The sequence below is a fragment of the Mustela nigripes genome, chromosome 4, assembly GCF_022355385.1.
Source record: "Mustela nigripes isolate SB6536 chromosome 4, MUSNIG.SB6536, whole genome shotgun sequence".
NCBI classification, from domain to species: Eukaryota; Metazoa; Chordata; class Mammalia; order Carnivora; family Mustelidae; genus Mustela; species Mustela nigripes.
The window spans coordinates 11,648,441-11,662,847 of NC_081560.1; the positions used below are offsets into that span (position 1 = coordinate 11,648,441).

At 41.6% G+C, this 14,407-nt stretch overlaps 2 gene segments (V, D, J or C); both read right to left on the bottom strand.

The window, feature by feature from the left end:
• LOC132015626 (T cell receptor beta constant 1-like) overlaps positions 1-14,407 on the bottom strand; it is a 144,084-nt gene that overhangs the window by 25,439 nt on the left and 104,238 nt on the right.
• LOC132015625 (T cell receptor beta constant 1-like) overlaps positions 1-14,407 on the bottom strand; it is a 60,045-nt gene that overhangs the window by 16,487 nt on the left and 29,151 nt on the right.

A 14,407-nucleotide genomic window follows, 5' to 3' on the forward strand; every position in this document is an offset into this window, starting at 1 on the left:
AAGAAGGTCACATCTAAGGCTTTGGGGAACCAGGACCTCACTGTCAACAGGTGACAAGAAGGGAGAAGCAGAGTTTCGTGGGAGTCTGGGCTTTCAGCTGGCTTTCCTTCCCACCAGCTCTTGCAGACAGGAGCCCTTGGAAAAAGAAGTTAAGTGGACATTTACCTGATACATTAGGAGGTTGGAAGCCCCCAAACCATATCCTTCCTCTCTATGAGGGTATTCATCTTTCTCGTCACTCGCACGGTTCTGGATTCTTTTTTGTTTTAAAGACTTTATTTACTCATATGACAGAGAGATCACAAGTAGGCAGAGAGGCAGGCAGAGAGAGAGGGGGGAAGCAGGCTCCCCGCTGAGCAGAGAGCCTGACGCAGGGCTCGATCCCAGGACCCTGAGATCGTGACCCGAGCTGAAGGCAGAGGCTTAACCCACTGAGCCATGTTCTGGGTTCTTTTTGAGCAGCTTCCTTGTTGCCCTGGGAGTCTGCACCAGTGGTGATTCAATTGCCCCCACCTGCTAAGCGCTGACAGCCCGAGCTCTGATTGTATGCTCCAGACCACATATTAGAAAGGGTCTGGAAAATGGAAAATTTAGGTTCTGATCAGAGAATCAGCCGTAAGTAGAGAGACTAGCACATAGTGAAAGTGTGGAGTATTTGGTGATCGTTCAGAACAATAAAAGGGGGGAGTTCTGGAATTTTCTATTTTAGGTGCAGTAAGACTATTGTGCTGGGCTCAGTACAGAGTTAATCTTCCCAGAAATGACCTTAATTTGGGACCCGCCAAGACACAACCCTGTAATTTATTGAGGGATGACTGGGCCAGAGGGAAACAGAGGTGGAGCGAGTGTCTATGTCTTGCTTCTCCTTCCCAGCTCCTCTGAGTTCCAGGGTGGTGAAGGGCCAGAGGGGGCACAGTCTACCTTTGAATTCTCTGAAAGGTAGAAATGAGTACATGTTCTGGAGGTGATGAACAAAGCGAAAAAGGCTCAGAAGTCTGGCTATGAGACAGGAAGTAAGCTGGGTGAATGAAGTAATGGAAACTAGCAGAAGCTGGGGAAAATGCCACTGTGGGGCTCACGGGGTTGGGAGGGGCCCAACCCTCTTCCAGTGCCTGGCATGGCTGGAGGCTGGCGTCCTCACAACAGAACAGCTACTGCTCAGAGCTCTGGCCTCTCCAATGGCACCTCCTCTCATCCTGATGGGCTCACACCTCCGGGGGAAGGTGCTATATTTGTACCGTGCCTGACAGCTTTTAACGAGCCTTCACACACACAAACAGTGGTATGCATGCTGATCTTCATTGGCATTGAGTTTCGAATTTGACTGTTCACAAGTGTTTTAATTGTGAGACATGCAGAACGAAATTATTTCCATTTATAGAGGAAGAGACTGAGAACCAGCAAGGTTCTGTCTTGGTCACGAATACAGATCTAAAAATAGCAGAGGTGGCCTCAAGGCTACCAGAAGACATGGACAGCATTGGAAGTTTGGGAATTGGTACAGGTGCCATATAAGGGAAGGTTTATTTGGGATCAAGCCAGAGGTTCCCAGAAAACAAAATGTACCTCCTGGTCCCTCCTGATGCTTGGCCCCCTGGCAGAATAGAAGATGGAATGAATCTTCCACTTGGTATCTGGTCTCAGAACATGACTTTGCCCTGTTCTACTTTGGCCCTGTTCTACTCTAGGCTACAACCAAGGAACAGATGACATGTCTTTCTGTACTCAGGGGTAGCTGACTCAGGTTGTAGAGTCTTCATAATAGAGGCGTTCCCTGTAATGTCACTAGATATGTACTTAGATTTGCCCCATTGTCATGGGGTAGTCCTAGGAAGTCCTGTGGTAGCAGATGAGAGGAACACATAGCAGAGTTCCCTGGGCAGTTACCCTGGGAGCATATGAGGAGGTGATCCTTGGTAGAAGATAGGAAATTGGGGAATAGGGAGGAAATTTTTGGATTGGTGTTTGTGGCTTTGACTCTGACTAAAAGGGAACACCCAAGAGCTTGAGGGTTTTCTGTGTCTCAAACCTGAAGACTAGCTCTGGCCTGAAATTCTGTGCTTCTCCTCAGAACAAACTATGATACCCACAACATAGTGTGAAGTCAGTTTTCTTGAAGGCAGCAGGAATCACTTTAGAGGCGGAGAAAATAGCTCTAAGTGAGATGATGGCGTCGTGTTTTAGGCTCAGACATGTAGGGTGGATTCGGGTCTACCTTTTCCCAAGTTCAACAGGGTTAGTCTCTGCAGCTCTTATGATCATCATTCTGAATCATTTCTCAAGACATTCTCGTAGTTCATTAAAAATTAGCCTATCAAACCACTGGGTTTTAAAAATATATTTATTTATTTATTTACTTATTTATTTATTTGAAAGTGAGTGAGAGAGAGAGAGAGAGAGAGAGAGAGGAGGGGCTGAAGGAGAGGGAGCAGACACTTTCACTGAGAGCAGAGCCAGACTCGGGGCTCAATCCCGACACTCTGAGATCATGAGCTGAAATCCAGAGTTGGCTGCTCTTCCAGCTTAATGGACTGAGCCACCCAGGCGCCCCACCACTGTTTTTTATTTATGATAAATGCTTACTATACCAAACATTGCTAAGTCTTTCATGGGTCTTTTTTCACTTTATTTTAACAATCACCCATGAGGTTGTCCATTTCACAGATGACAAAATGAGCCTTGTAGAGATGGAGTAACTTGCTCAAGGTCTCATAACCAGTAAGTAGTAGAGATGGGATTTCAGCATGATCATTGACTCTAGAGCCTGCCTGCTTTCTATCAGAGAACACTCGGCTTCTCTTCTTCTGTTGGATCCCCAGAGCAGCCCCATGAGGGAGGCAGCAGACCCTGCTATCTCAGGCTCTTGTTGTGATGAGCATGGTGTGTTGTACATAAGTGAGAAATCACTAAATTCTACTCCTGAAACCAGTATTATCCTACTATGTTAACTAACTAGAATGTAAATAAAAACTTGAAGCAAGCAAAGAAAGATTCTGAAGCTCAGAGGTTAAGTAACTTCTCCCGGGTCACCTGGCTGACGAACGTGGAGTTCACACCAGACCCTTTCCGTACTCAAGCTAAGTTCATTCCCCACCGTATTGCTCCACACGGGGGGCTTTTGGACCTCTCAGTGGTCTAAAAAGTACATTTTGGTCAGATTCCAAATTACTTGTCTTTTTTTTTTTAAACAATTTTCCCCCAAACCCCCACTCCACTCCACGCCACCCCCAGGTCTATTTCTCCTTCGCTCACAGTCAACTCCACTTTGGGCCCCCATGTTCTTCACTGCTTTTCAACCACGTTGTCAAATTCCAAGCTTTCTTTTCTCCAAACTTCCAGCTTCTTTCCTCCATTATTTTTTTTTTCCCCTAAACCACATGTTTTCCCCATGGTACAATTTCTTCTTGTCTAGTAGGAACTGCTTTCTTGTCTATCTGAGCCTGGGAGTCACTGACTCTGAATAGTGAAGGTTGGATTTGTGTGGTCCAAAACCTACAAACACTGAGACAGAGGTGGGGGCATGTAGCTGGACTGTGGCTGGTTGACTAAATGGTGGCATCTGCCCTTGCTCGCCCCGTCGTTCTGCTTCCCAGCTTGAAGTCAAAGAAGACAGGCAATTTTGTGCCCAGTGAAAAGTTCTATTTGCACATTTTATCTATGCCTCAGACTTGAGGAGAGAGTGGGAAGTGTCTGGCAATAGAAGCTTTAACACTCTCTGACGAAAGACTGGTTCTCGTAATGCAACGGTCTTTCTGTTCACATCTCCATCACTCCTTGTCCCATTCCCTGGGCCTATTAGATCTGCTTAAGTGGCCCCAGGATCTTCTGGAGGGTAGTTAGTGGAAGAAAGGCAGGAGAGAGTCCAAGAGCAATATCCATGTGGTATTATTGTAGTAGCCCTGACTTATTCCATGATACTCAGAGTTTAATAAATGACATGTGTATTTATTTTTCTTAAATCATATTAGATCCAGATTGAGCTCCATAAGCCAAGTTCAGTAATAAGTCCAATTAGTCCACTGGCCTCTCTCCACTCATTTGGCTTCTACAAACTCTAGAATGTGTTGTCCATATGGAAGGCAGCCATGGGTTAGTCCAATTCCTATTGGCCAACCTGTCCCGGAGGATCTCCAGATGGCTTCCAAGGCTCCGCATTGAATGCTCAGTCTACACAAGCACCAATATCATTCCAATTTGAGGACCCTCCATGGCAGGGCCACTGTGTTTGAGCAGGTTATGGGCTTAGGTCCCTAGAACCCATAACATCTGTTCTCTTCCCCAGCCATGGGAATGTAGCAGAGGGAGCTGGCACATTTTTGGGCCACCTTTCTATTCAAGCATAAGTCAAAGCACCTGTTCTGACCCTGTTAGGACAATTCAGTTCATTTGGTTAGGGGCTTACTTTGTTTAAAGTTAAATATTTTGTTGACTTTTTCTCCAAGGAAATCTATACTGCTTGGCAAATTTTCCTCTTTTCTTTTGAATCATATTTATTTACTCAATGTACTAGTTTGCTGGTGTTACCATAACAAAGTAACACAGGCCAGGTGTCTTAAGCAACAGAAATCGACTTTCTCTGGTTCTGAGAGCTAGAGCTCTACGATCAAGGTGTCACCAGGGTTGGTGTCTCCTGAAGACTCTCTCCTTGGCTTGCAATGGCCTTCTCACGCTGTCCTCATGTGGCTTTTCCTCTGTGGGCACAGCCCTGGTGGCTTTTCTAGGATGTCCTCCTCTTTTCTGAAAAGAATACTGACCAGTTTGGAGTAGGGCCACTCTAATGACCTTGTTTTTCAGTTAATTAGATCTTTAAAGCCCAAATCTCCAAATACAATGACATCTTAAAATAGTAGGACTTATGACTGTAATTGTATGAGATTTGGTAGAGTGCAATTCAGTCTGTAATCCTCGGTAAATACTGGCTGAATTCCTGTAATGTCTCTACAGTATCTCTAGGCTTTAAGGAAACAGCAATGAAGAAGATAGGAAATGTCCTTGCTTTCATGGTGCTTATATGTATCTGTGTGTGTATCTACACACATATGAGGAGGCATAGTGACAGGAAGCAGACAATAAATAAGAATATATATATTATGTATATATATTTGTATCAGACTGTAGTGGTTAGGTATTATTAAAATAGGATACAATGATAATATGTGTGAGTGACTGCAGTGTTGACAAGTGCTCTATTAGCTAAGATATAAGGAAAGATCTCTTTGGGGAGATGGTTTCCAAGCTGAGACCTAGCTGAGAAGGGGCCAGTCGTGTAAAGAGAGGGCTTTCATATTCCCTGCTGAGTCTGTAACAGAAATAAATCAACACATACGCCATTGCTTTTAAATTAAACAACCCTGTCATCTAACATATAATATTTACCTTGCTTTTAGTTTTGATAGTAAAATTCATAAAAAGGATACTCATCAATATATTGAAATAGTCATAAAAGTTAAAGTATATATTTAAAATATTTTTTGTTAAAGATGTAATTTATTTGAGAGAGAGAGAGAGTGTGTGTGTGAGAGCAGGGGTAGAGGAGCAGAGGGAGAGGGAGAAGCAGACGCCCCGCTGAGCAGGGAGCCCGACACGGGGCTGCAGCGTGACACAAGGCTTGATCCCAGGACCCTGGGATCATGACCTGAGCTGAAGGCAGACATTTAACAGACTGAGACATTCAGGCAGCCATAAAGTACATTTTTTACATGAAATGGTATTTATGAAATATTCTCAGGTTGAGAGAATAAAAAATGATAAAACAGTATGTGTCATATGATCTAACTTTATTTAAATGAATGATCTCAATTTTTACAATAATACGCATTGATTTTATAATTAAAATAGCTGAAAGAAAGAGAAACAATGGCAATAATAAATGAAATTTTCCCAGAGAGGGCAATACCGCGCCTTGAGGAAGAAATTGCTAGTGATAAAATTTCATATATTACAGTGAGAAAGAAATTTAGGCAGTACTAAACTAATTGTGTGTTCTGTCTGCGGTACAGTTGTATGTGCCTTATGTGGATGCTTTCATCTCATCCTTAAAACAATTTCTCTTTCCTCATTTTTTATTTCACGATTATCCTCATTTTACATATGAGAATAAATGTAATGAATCTGTTCAGCTTGTTTATGGTGACACCCAGTGGTAAAACACTAGAGCGGAGGTTTGTTTTTCATTGATGTTGTTGTTTTTAAAGATTTATTTATTTGAGAAAGAGAGAGAGAGAACGGGTGGGAGGGAGAGGAAGAGAGAGCATCTTCAAGCAGATTTCTTGCTGAACTCAGAGTTGGACTTGAGGTCAGTCCCAGGACCCTGAGATCATGACGTGAGCTGAAACCAAGAGCTGGCCACTTAACCAACTGAGCCACCCAAGCGCCCCAGCAGAGCCGACTTTTAAACTTAGGTCTGCCAGATAACAGAGACCAAGTTCCTCCCACAATACTTTACTGGTTCTTAAGAGACCATTTCTCTGCAATATCAGAGGCTGGCAAGCTGAGGCTTATCTGTAGGTGAATCTGCAGGCTTCTCAGGGAAATGGGAAGGTGAGGCAGGAAGGTAAGCTAGCCCAGGCCCCGTGGATTACTGGATCCCTGTGGTCAAGAGAATCAGGGAATCAGAGAATCTGGGCAGTAGCCACCTGACCTTGTAGAGGACCAGGAGTGAGATGGGCATAAGAAGCCAGAACACAGGAAGAGTTATATACTTAATGAATGGGCAAATTAAAAAAAAAATCCCATAGTCAGTTAACAAGGAGTATTATTTATCTAGGTCTTAGCTTTGGGAGGAGGATCAAAAAAAAACTTTTCTCTGAATATTCATGGGCACTGAATAAGTCGTTCCTTTGGCACGTTTTCCAAATTTGGGACAGACGCTGTATTTGAGGTTTGGGACAGACACTATATTGATAAGATATATAATGAGAATTAGAAAATAAAACCCTCTGGTGGGGAGGTCACCTGGTGTCTCAGTTGGTTAAGCAACTGCCTTCATCTAAGGTCATGATCCCAGGGCCCTGGGATTGAGCCCCGAGTCACCAGGCTCCCTCTCAGAGGGGAGTCTATTTCTCCCTCTCTCTTTGCCTGCTGCTCTGTTTGCTTATGCTCTCTCTCTCTCTGTGTCAAATAAATAAAACCTTAAAAAAAAAAAAAAACAACCCATATTGGATCTGTTGTAACCCAATTGCTTGACAGAAACAAAAGTAAATATTTCCTGGAAAACCTCCCTTTTGCCCAGGTTTTAAGGAATTCCCAAAGATGAATTATATAATGCACAACATCAAATTATATAATACATAGAAAAAAAAAAACTACTCTGAGTGACAGCCAGCAGAAACTACAAACAAACAAACGACACAAAACATCATCAAATTTTGGCATTAACAGATAAAAATTCTAAGCAGATTCTTAATATCCTTAAAGAAAATAATTTAAAAATACACAAGGAGCAAGATGCTTTCTAAAACGACTGCCCATATTTGTAAAAGAGCCAAATAGATTTACCAGAAATGAAAATATAATTTAAATGAACAAAGTTGATTAAAGCATTGAATGGCTTATTGGAACTGAGGTGAATGAGGCAACTGGCCTACAGTTCCAAAGAAAGGACCCAGCATGCAGCACAGAAGCAAAGAGGAGGAAAATGTGAGCGAACGGTCTCGATGACTGTGTGACAGACGTCTAGAGGACCCCAGACCATCTTCCTTCATATAAAATGTGGACATCCAGAGTCACAGACTGAAGTTGTAGCCCGTGAGATGATTTCCTTCACCATTCCCTTTCAAAACCACACTTGTGTTAGACTCTATGGATGATTCCAGAATAACATGCGACCCGACCCAGAAAACAAGCTGGTGCTTTTTCACCTGGAAATAGGAAATCCCCATGCACCCTTGGGTATGGATTGACAGTAAAGCTCTGTGGGTCTAAGCATGTACCATGAGACTCTCACTTGCTCTTGAAATGGAATAGTGCCTTCCTCCCACTGTGCTTGAGTCTGGGCTTACATATTTACCAATTAATAACAGAATTATCTGTGCAAGACCAGCTTTATAGATCTGAGGGTCAGCTAACACACAGTCCTGAATGCCACCATGAGGCTTTAAATCAAGACCTAGGGGCCGCTCTTCAAAGGAAATAAAGTTGTTGACAGAGGAGTGTGGCTTTGCACTAAAACTCTTTGCATATGCTTAGTGCTTCTCTTACTAGGGAATGTCGGGCTCCCTAGAGATCCCCATCAGCCACAGGCACTTGGAGAGCCCCTGGACGTCTTGGTGCATGGCCCAGGGCAGCTTTAATTATGCCTTGTTCTGCTACGGAACCCCCTTTCACAGTTCCCTAGCCTTAGAGATGACACATAAAATGGACCACAGCGTAGTGTGTGTTAACTCCAAAGTCCAGAAAGCTCACTAAGCCATTGCAGCTCTTTCTCCTTGGCAGATGGTGTAAAGTTCAGCAGCTCATCTCTCACTTTAGGAGGTTTAATCCAATCTGTCCCAGATCTTAGGCTACTCAAAAGCTCATCGATGTGGCAGCTCCCTGCAGACTTTCCACTGGTCTGGCATGCATACATCACACTGAGGTATCACAACTGCTATTTCCTGCTCCCTGAGAACATCCAGCATAATGCCATCGGTGTAATGGACTAATATGATATCAAAGTGACCAAGAGCCTTCTGAACTATACTGATGGAAAGCAAGCTAAATAGAACCTTGAGATAAAATAGTTAAAGGTCATTCCTGACCCTGCCACTTAAAGGCAAACTATATCCAATGGTCTTTACCAAGTACTTCTCAACACTCTGGTGGAAGAAATTTTATTGTCAGCCTTCTGGTGGCGGCCACCCTTCCTGTAGTTCATCCTGCAGTCTGTCCTGCAGTCTCTCTTCCCGTGGCTAGTGGACCCATTCACACCCAGGCCACGGACAATCACACGAACAGCTGGAGCTGTGGTTTCCCCCACCACCCTGCCTAGTCTGGGGCCTTGGGCTCATCTGGGTGGGAGCTGGGGAGCAGGGAGCTAGCTGAGGTTCTTGCTCAGATCTTTGATCTGTGCCGGGGACTGTGTCTTCAGCACTGCAGAGGTAAAAGCTGCTATCTTCGAAGCTCATGTTGTTCACGGTCAGACTGGAGAACGTTAAGGTTGGGCGGCTGATGGGAAATTTCTCTTTGGTAAATCCACTTTCATAAGTGGCCTCCATGCCCTGGTTTGCAGTTGCAATCAGTATCAGGCTCTGTCCTGGGAGCTGACGGTACCAGTACATTAAGGAGACTTGGGTATCAGTCTCACACTGGATCGTCATGGAGGTCCCGCACTGACAGATGTCCCTGCGTGGCTCTTGAGAGAGGAGAGTGCTGAACACAGAGCCTGGTTTCAGAGAGAGACAGAGAGAGAGAGAGAGAGAGAGCAAGAGCTCGCTAGCTGATAATAGCTGATAAGCTTGTCCCCCATGCAGGAAGGTCTCTTCACTCTTTGCTTCGGTGTCACCTCGGATCCCAAAGAACCCCTGACACGGCTTCCATTTTGTTTTTCCAACTGGTATTGGGTGAGAATCTACTAATTCATTTCCCTCATCCTCTGATGGATGGCCTCAGACCCTCCGCTCCTCCGCTCAACAACATTAACCCCAAACTTCCGCATGGGATTAGCCTCATACCTTGTCCCAGGAGAAGTAGCAGGCAAGGCAGCATCATTAGGTGATAGCCCCTCACCTTCCTTGAGAAAAAAGCACGAAGAAGGCAAACCCAAGTTCCTCTTTCCTCCCTGTACTTCCTTCCCTAATGCATTTCTGTTCTCCTCCCTTAGCAGGAAGACGAGCTTCTGCAGAATGTGGAGAAAAAGTCACCTGCCCCCTAGTGGAGCTGTGTGGCCCTTCCCTTAGGATGGATCTTTGTTCACAAGGCATCACAAGCTAGCAACTTCCTTGTGTCTGCCATTTATCTGTCATCTCCCCATCTATCATTGAGCACGCTCTGTGTGTGCTACGCTTTGGGCCAATTGCCAATGAGGAGGCCTGAAAGATCATGCATAGGCTTCAACCAGATCCCGCCACCTCTTTGAACCTTTGCATTTCAAATGCATTTTAGAATACACTTTCTAGTTTCTAAAAAAAAAAAAAAAAAAAAAAAAAAAAAAATTAATAATAATAATAATCTAATTGAGACAAAAATTGGGATTTTATTAAATCTATAGATCAATTTGGGGAGAATACTTATTTTAACAATATTCACTCTTCCAGTTCATAAACATGACCCATATCTCCACTTGGTAAATTTATCTTCCATTTCTTAGTATCACTTTGTAGTCTTCAACTTATAGCTCTCGCATGTGTTTTGTTAAATTTGTTCAGATATTTTGGGTTTCTTGCATTCTTTCAAAGGCAAGTTTTAAAATTTAATTATCCCATTGTTTGCCAAAGTATATAAGATATATAATCGATTTTTGCATGTTAACATTATAACCCATGCTCTTAAGAAATTCAGTTATTAATTTTATAATTTTATAGGTTTCTTTTGATATATAATTGTAAACAGTGATTTCATCTTTTAAAAGGTTTCACTTTATCATTTACTTTTCAGACTTTTCATCTTTTTCTTGTCTTAATGTGCTGCATAGCACCTCCAATAATGTGGAATAGAAGTGATGTGAGAGAACGTTATCGACTTGTTTATCATCTTAGAGCCAAAATATTTAATATTTCTGCCATTAAGTATGATGTTAGCTGTTGGATTCTTGCAGATGCCTTTCACTAGACTGACGAAGTTCTGTTCTGTTCCCAATTCTCTGAGTGTTTTTAACGTCAATGGGTATGGAATTTTGTTAAATGTTTTTTCTATCTCTAATATTAAGTGTATAGCTTTTACACATGTGTTAGTGAGGTAAATTATAATGACTGATTTTTGAATGTCAGACCAAACTTGTTCCTGGGATAGACGCTGTATAATTGTTTGAAAAAAAAATTTTTGTTTCTAGTTTCTTGTTAACTCTTGACACTTTAGATAGACCTCTTTAATTATTTTAGTGATTTCTCTAAAAATTATCATATTCATTTAAGCCCTTTTACAGTTTACTTATAATTCATATGGAAAAGAATCATTTAAGATATAGAACTTTGCAACTAAATGGGTCTATTTTCTTCACCCTTATCCTTAACATTATTATTGTCATCTTTATTGTGCATTTCTGCTACATGACGTACAAGACAGTGTTGAAATTTTTCTTTCACTAGTCCTACATATTACAAAGAATTTACGAAAAAATCTAATATCAATCCACATTTCATCATTTTTGTGCTCTTCATTTCCACCTCAAAACTCGTTTCTTTTTTTTTTAAGATTTATTTATTTATTTGAGAGAGAAAGAGAGAAAAGAGCACAAATGTGAGCAAGGGGAGGGACGGAAGGAGAGGAGAGAGAGAATCTTAAGTAGGCCCCACATGGGGCTTCTATCATGGAGCTCCATCTCACCACCCCTGAGATCATGACCTAAGCTGAAACCAAGAGTTGGATGCTTAACCGACTGAGCCACCCAGGCACCCCTCAAAATCCAAGTTTCTTCTTCTTCTTCTTTTTTAAAATCTCATTTATTTGCAAGAGAGAGAGAGAGACAGCATGTACAGCGGAGAGGTAGAGAGAGCGGGAAAAGCAGACTTCTCCTTGAGCAAGGAACCTGACATGAGGCTCTACCCCAGGACCTAGAATTCATGACCTGAGCCAAGGAGTTTCTCATTTAGCATATCACAGTCTATGTTTGTGACAATATTTGACACTATGCCCTGGAATCTCCCTGCTTTCATCTGGACTGATTGCTAACCAGTTCTGCCCAGTTCTTATCTTGGGGCTTTTCTTTGTTGTTATTCTGAATTGGATTCCCTATTTCCTGAATCCTATGATTTCTTCTCTTTGTGGTGTATTCCTGAAGTTTGTTGAGACACATATTCCAGACACTTCCTAAATAAATGGAAATTTATTTAGGTTTCAGATCCTCACAAAAATGAAAATTGCATTTTTTTTTTTTTTTTTTTTTTTTTTGGATAGCTTGGGTTAGTTGAGAAATGCAGGCTGAAAACTATTTTCTATCAGGATTTCATACTTATTTTTTACACCATTGTTTTCTGGCATTCAGTGTTGCTACTGAGAAATGAGAGCCATTCTGTTTCTCATTTCTTTATTTATAGCTTGTTTTTGTATTTAACATTTTTCTTTGCCTTGCATCACTTTAAGATCATTTTATCCACACTGTTCTGAAATTGAATGAAAATATGCCTTAGTTTCAGTTGATTTTTGTTCCTGCAAAACACAACTGGCATTTTTTATGACTGTCTCTACTTGTCCATGGATAGAATGATACCATTTCTTCCCTTAACACTTCTTCGTTCTACCTCAAGAGGGAAATATTGAAAGTTTATGCTACATCAGGAAAAAATGTCTTTGGTTCTGGATATGCTGCTGGCACAGAGATAACAGACCCAAATCTCTGGTTGTATAAATTATATCTTTATACTAATGGTTGGTTTTGAGACCCACTCAGCTGAGCATGGAAATTTACCCATCTTGAACTCGGTTATCTGATCGTTGCAGAAACTGTATAGAAGCAATGACTTCTGCCATTAACTTACCAACTATAGCACTTTGGGCAAGCTATTTAAATTTAGGTTCCTGCACCAGGGTTCTTTCTTTTCTTTTTTATTTTTTTAAGATTTTATTTATTTATCTGACAGAGAGAGAGAGAGAGAGAGAGATCACAAGTAGGCAGAGAGGCCGGCAGAGAGAGAAGGGAAAGCAGGCTTCCTGCCGAGCAGAGAGCCCAATGTAGGACCCGATCCCAGGACCCCAAGACCACAGTGCGAGCCGAAGGCAGAAGCCTAACCCACCGAGCCACCCAGGCGCCCCACCAGGGTTATTTCACTCAGCATAATCTCCTCCTGTCCCGTCCATGTTGATACAAAAGCTGGGGAGTCATCCTTTCTGATGGAGGCATAATGCTCCATAGTGTATATGGACCACATCTTCTTTATCCATTCATCCGTTTAAGGGCATCTTGGTTCTTTCCACAGTTTGGCAACTGTGGCCATTGCTGCTATAAACATTGGGGTACAGATGGCCCTTCTTTTCACTACATCTGTATCTTTGGGGTAAATACCCAGTAGTGCAATTCTAGGATCAAAGGGTAGCTCTATTTTTAATGTCTTAAGGAATCTCCAAACTGTTTTCCAAAGTGGCTGCACCAACTTGCATTTCCACCAACAGTGTAAGAGGGTTCCCCTTTCTCCACATCCTCTCCAACACTTGTTGTTTCCTTTCTTGTTAATTTTTGCCATTCTAACTGATGTAAGGTGGTATCTCAATATGGTTTTGATTTGAACCTCCCTGATGGTTAATGATGATGAACATTTTTTTTCATGTGTCTGTTAGCCATTTGTAGGTCTTCTTTGGAGAAGTGTCTGTTCATGTCTTCTGTCCATTTTTTGATGTGATTATCTGTTTTTTGAGTGTTGAGTTTGAGGAGTTCTTTATAGATCTTGGATATCGGCCCTTTCTCTGTAGTGTCATTTGCAAATATCTTCTCCCATTCCGTGGGTTGGTGGGTATTAAGGAGGGCACTTATTGCATGGAGCACTGGATGTGATACATAAACAATGAATTTTGGAAAACTGAAAAAATAACATAAAATAAACAAATAAATAAATAAAACAAAACAAAATAAATAAATAAATTTAAGTTCTTCATTTATAATTGGTAGATAATAATCCTTGTATGTCACAAGTGTATGTTAAGATAAATTACTCGGGGAGATCTCACCCTTGTCTAAAAAAGGGAGAGATGTTTCTCTTCTTAGCATTGACCTTGTGTATTATTTCAGTTCTCTTCTAAAAAAAAAGGAAATATTCTTTCCTTCTCTTTCACTGCCCCTGTTTCTTAAGAAAGAAACTCCTCTTCCCCATCATGTCTGAGTAAAGCCTGTTTATATTTTCATTTAACTCAGAAGAATTTGTTATATTTACTGTAGTGACAGAATTTTAAGCCTTGCTTTCTTGAAGATTTAGGATAGCATTTTTTCCTTCTATGAATTTTTCAGTATCCTAATGTGATGTCTCTTTATCCAAAATAATGGTTTACATTTTCTGAATGTTGCCTTGTACTCTTATGGTAAACATTAGTTAATATTTTATGTGCTTTCGAGAGCATATTCTGTGAACTTTCCTTAGAACACTTATTATTATCCAATTTATTTCTAAACTCAAGCCTCCTACCCCAATCTACAATCCTTTCCACCTCTTTAGATGTCTTGTATAATTCATTGGATCTATGATATTCAGTCTCTGTGCATTTTCCACTTAGTTCACGTGTTCCACCTCTCTGCTCAGGCAACAGCTCTTTAGTAGTGCCACTGTGTTAGGACAAAAACTGGGTC